Consider the following 5609-nt stretch of genomic DNA (forward strand, 5'->3'; position numbering starts at 1 on the left):
TAGTATTTGCTTTTATAAAATTAAATTATTTACTGGCAAAAAAGTTATTTATAATCATAATTTTTTAAACGGAGATTGCTCCACATTTTTGATTCCTCTTGCTAATATCAATCGTTTACGTAACAAGTACTTCTAGCTGGAGAGTACAATAAGCTATAGGGCACGTGACACTGAAGCTCTATTAAGCAGAACTTTTGAGGGACCGAATTCCAAAAATTAGCTCTAACTATGCTGTTAAATCAGCTTTGGTTTCTACATTCGAAGCAGAATGGGATGGTCTTCATGAAAGGCAATCGCGATCCCCACTAAATGCCATAAAATTTGCGAAGTATTAAAGCCAGATCATTGATTTGTATGTGTTTTATTTGACATAAAGTTATTTATCTTCAAAAATCGGAGATTTTACAAGCGAAATGCTTCAACAAACGCAGTAGGTGTGAAATCCAAACTTGCACTTGTTGTTGTCGAAGCGCCGAATAGCCAAACACTCCGCAATGAAAGGCGTGGCGAATACGTGAATGCCGGTATATGCCACCAATACTACCGATTCCACCATTTATAATGGCTGTTCTGTGTATATACTAATTCATTTATATATGTATACGTAAAAATATATTAATTTACGTGTACATATCTACATTCGGGAAATTATGTTACTCCTGCACAATATGCTAATATTTCCGATGGCTGAGTAGAGGCAAGTGCCGAACTTTATGCTTCTTTAGTTTACAGATGTGGTATGTATTTATAAACATCCATACATACATAGAGAGTGCTATCCGTATATCACTCTGAATGCACGTATTTATTGTAATTGCTTTTGTTTTCATTCTTCTTTAAGCTGTTGTCCAATATAATACATATTGTATATAGATAGATATATAATTATTTATGTATAAATTATGTATGTATATATGTATGTATATATATATATTTGTTCATCGATATATACATATAACTATGTATATGAATGTTTTAATATACATTTACATAGAAATTACTGCAAAAATGATATATTCGAAAGGATGTCGAATCAACCCAGATTCATTCACATTACATATTTACATACAACAAATTTCAACTCAGTTCAGTTTATATTTAATTTTATTTATTTGATATTTAACAATTTGGTTCGTTTCCATATTTCGTCAAAGCATATCATGTCTATTTTAAGTATTTATATATACTCCAATAATCCATATGTACATTCATACATATGTACAAATGCATATCCCCCCGTAAATATATACACTGCTAATGGAGGTATGAATTCGAAAGCGATAAAAGGTGAGCGCGTGCTAATGAAAGAGACAACTCTACTGTCCGAAATGTGTATCACAAAAACGTTGCTTAGTTTCCCAGTTGTTTGGATTTTCGATTCGTGGGTGGGGGGATGAACAACTAAATAAATGTGTGGCGCATTATGGCTTTGTTGGTTGGTTGACTGAATTTGGATGGATGTAACTTAAATATCAAGGTGTCTTATATTGTTTTGCTGAATACAATGTTTATTTAAGTAAATGTTTATAAGGACATCATTAAGATATACAGTACCGCTCCTCGACTTATATCTTTCGAATTTAATCTTAAGATATTTTTGTGGTGTGCTTGTGTCAAGATGTGGGAGGTATGATTCCGCGATGATGTTAATATAATCATTTGTTTGCATAACACTCCCAGTATACCTAACGCACTGCCTTGCAAACGTGGCTTTCATCCAGTCGTCACCTAGAAAAATTCAACTCCATGCACGTCCTTAACAACTTTATTCGTCTCTACCGTGGTACCTGTAACAACTGAAACGATTAAGCGCCTAACTATTCTCGCTAATGTCGTAGATAACTTTTTGGACGAACACGACTTTTTCGGGGGTTAAAAAATTACATTTATTGTTTTTTTTTTATTTTACGAATAAATACATAGATATTTCGTCCTTTTCTCCAATTTTTGTTAACTTACATTTGTATACATAATATGTATATTAGATAAAACATGATTTAGTTATTTTCTTATAAAAATTACGCAGATCTGAATTAAACACCAAATAGAGATAAAAAAAACAGTTTATAGCTGACAATGCTGTTCACATACATTATATCACAGTTTTTTCTTCTTCTTCTTTACTGGCGCAAACACGCGGTTATAACCACTATTTAGCGCCAAATCGAGATACCAAGTACTGCCAGGTCCTTCTTCACCTGATCTCTCCAACAGAGTGGAAATCTTTCATGCGCACAACGTGATCTAGCTGCGCTGTGTCTTGATTCGCTCATCGTTCCATCGACTGCGGATCTCACCGTTGCCAATGCACAAAGAACCAAAAATCTCCCGCAAAACCTCGAACACTGCTCAACACGTCAGATGATGTCATTGTCTATGCATCCGCACCAGAGTTGAAGAGATGCCCCACTCATCTCTCATTGGAAGTGAGTGAGCAATTGCTAAGCGTCAAAATCTCCTGAACTTTGACAGCTGATCGAGTTCAGGAGGATTTGACGTTTAGCAATTGGAAACAAGCGGGTGCCAGGTTGAAATCTTACCAAAAATTATGTAAACGAAGGAATTTGTTGCATCATTCAAGACCACTTATAAAAAATTTTAAACCATGAAAATTAAATAAATTTGTGAAATTTAAATGTATTTAATAAAACGTTTTGTAATTTGAAGAATTATAGTATTATTTTCAATGGAAAAGGATTAAAAACATTTATTGATTGAGAGCTAAAAAGCATAAATCCTTTTATTGGGTATTGAAAAGTCAAAAGTCAGTTGTTTTAACATACCATAAAAAGGTTTAAAAAGTTTCTCCAAACTACTAAATGTTGGGATCCCTTTATCCCTGACCCGCACCATATGAAAAGACGGGAATAATGAGAGACTTGTAGAGTTTAGTCTTTGTTCGCCGAGAGGTGACTTTACTTTTCAATTGCCTTCCCAGCCTAAAGTAGCACCTATTGACAGGAATGATTCTGCATTGGATTTCAAGGCCGATATTGTTGCTGGCGTCAATGCTGGTACCACGATAAACGGTATTATCTACGACTTCAAATGACTGTCAATAATAACGTGCGAGCTAAGTCGCGAGTGCGACGACTGTTTGTTTAATAACAGGAGACAGGAGAGTTGTCCTTGTTCACAACCAGATCCAATATAGAAGATTGCACCTTCGCTATTCAGCTCAGCAGCTCATATTATTTTCTCCAGCAATAGATTGAAGAAGTCACACGATATGTAGTCACCCTGTCTGAAACCTCGCTTGGTATCGAACGGCTCGGAGAGGTCCTTCCGATCCTGACGGAGCTTTTGGAGTTGCTCAACGTCAGCTTACACAGCCGAATTAGCTTTTCGGACGAGATAAGGTCTAATCAGTTTGTTTACGGTAGGATTCAGTCTGACACACACTATGCTCGATTATACTTTATATACGATATTAATTAAGCTTACCATACGGTAATTGGCGCAGAAGAAACTGATGCATGCACCTCTGCAGCTCTTCGCCGCCATATTTGAATAGCTCGGTCGGTAATCTATCAGTTCCTGCCGCTTTGTTGTTCTTAAGGCTAGCAAATGCTCTTCGAATCTCATCATAGTCGGGCAATGGAACATCTATTCCATCGTCATCGATTTTGAAATCTAGTTCGTCATCTCTAAATGTTACATATTCACTGCAGTTCGCCAAGTTGGTTTCACTCTTCAACTTTCCACTGTCTAAGATATTTTGTTACCAAAACGGAAAGAGTAGGTTAATATTTGTTCCATCGCTTCAGACCACATATTGCCACTTGTTGAGCTCTTAAGTTTATTTTCTGTTCTTAACTTTAAAGAAATTTTGTAATAGACACTTCCTAATAAAAAGTAAAATTGAATAAAATCTGTGTATACATGTGTTTTCAAGAAGTTAGGTTAGTCATATTTTAAATTTGAAAGTTTTAGTGCACGTAATAATGTCACTGATAACATTTTCAAATTTGCTGAATCAATTAATGAAAAAGACAAAAAGTCAACAAAATGTTCGTTAAATACTAGTTGAGAGTAGTTATAACCAAATATTTCATACTCTTGGACCAAACCCAATACCTTCAGGTACATAAAGCCCGTTAGTTATGTGTAGTCGAAAATCTTTATAGTAGGTATAGGGTCTGAAGAAAGTATTGTCCCTATTCAACCCGTTTGTAGCATATAGACTTACATCAGGAAAGGAATCTCTCTAAATTTCCATTATAAGTGGACGGTGTTAGTAGCTTTCAACAGTACCGTTATATGAGGAGTGTGTAAGGTTACCATCCGATTTCATCCATTTTCACACTGTCGGTAGGAGTCATGTTAATATATGAGCCGGTAAATTGAGTTGTGACAAGCGAAGAACCAATTTACAAATTTTCCGGCAAACATACATACGAGCTCGCCTACATATTGATTCCGAATTGTACACATTGTCTCAGTGTCGACAAAATTTATTTCAGCCGACACTCTTGCGACAACGTCGGCTTTTTGCAGTCCTTGGTTATGGAAAAGTTACTTTTGTTGCTTTTGAAGTAATATCGAGTACTGATAGGCTGCATTTTCATGCCGTTGAATTTGGAAAAAATGGGCTAATGAAAATTAATGAAATAATGATAACAAGTAGACATATGGAGTGTGCTTACAAAATATACATAGAAGTAATAAACGAGTTGATATACATGAATGGAAATTTTATATACATTTTATAATTGAATACCATACATAGAAGAAAAAAATTGACATTTGACGCATCCCGAATAAAATTTTACTGAATCTTCATTATTTATTCTTCATTAATTTAATTTTTTATTAATTTATAGTATGAAAGCTTGCTGGAATCTCAATGTCAATGGTAGTGCGCCTGCGCTTTTTTGTCGGCTTCGATTTTTGGCTGTTTTCGGCTGTTTGATTTTTTATAAAAGCCAAATTGGTAGACTGTTGCAATCAAATATTGGTTGTGGTGCTGCTGGTATGGCATGATTCCGTTTGCAACAATAAATATAATAGGGCAATTCACAATCTGGTGCAAATGGTCTTGCATATTTTGTTAGTGTAAAAGCAACAATATGCCTGGCTCATTTGCACTTGCAAATATGCAATACCATTTGCCCCAGATTGTGAATTGCCCTAATGTTCAAATTCCATCACATAAATTTCTTATTTTTATAAACCTGTTTTTAACTGATAAAATTTTATTATTTCCCTCATTATTTACATTTTCTTCTCATAATTTAATTCATGTTGTCATTCGAGCTCTTCTTAATACGTTCACTCATAATAATTTCCATTTTAGCACAGCTGTCATTTGCGCCTCCAATTAATTAACATTTTCTGTTATATGTGTTCTCAGATTTTATTTTAAAAGAAACTATCCATGTTCCAAACCAAGTAGGATACCTTGGTTGACGCCGCGCCACCTACGGGTGAATAGTTAAGTCATAGAATGAACACTAACTCCTGTGATCAAAGAACGTATAATATCGACAGAGAACGTTTATAATAGAGAAGGTTCACGCAGAGAACTTAAAACATAGAGAAGGTGCAGGTTCGATGTCGAACAATTTATAAGATTGTGATAGGGAATTCACCTCACAACCACAGAATTC

Source organism: Bactrocera latifrons, unplaced genomic scaffold (assembly GCF_001853355.1).
Source record: "Bactrocera latifrons isolate USDA-ARS-PBARC rearing strain unplaced genomic scaffold, ASM185335v1 scaffold_141, whole genome shotgun sequence".
Lineage (NCBI taxonomy): Eukaryota > Metazoa > Arthropoda > Insecta > Diptera > Tephritidae > Bactrocera > Bactrocera latifrons.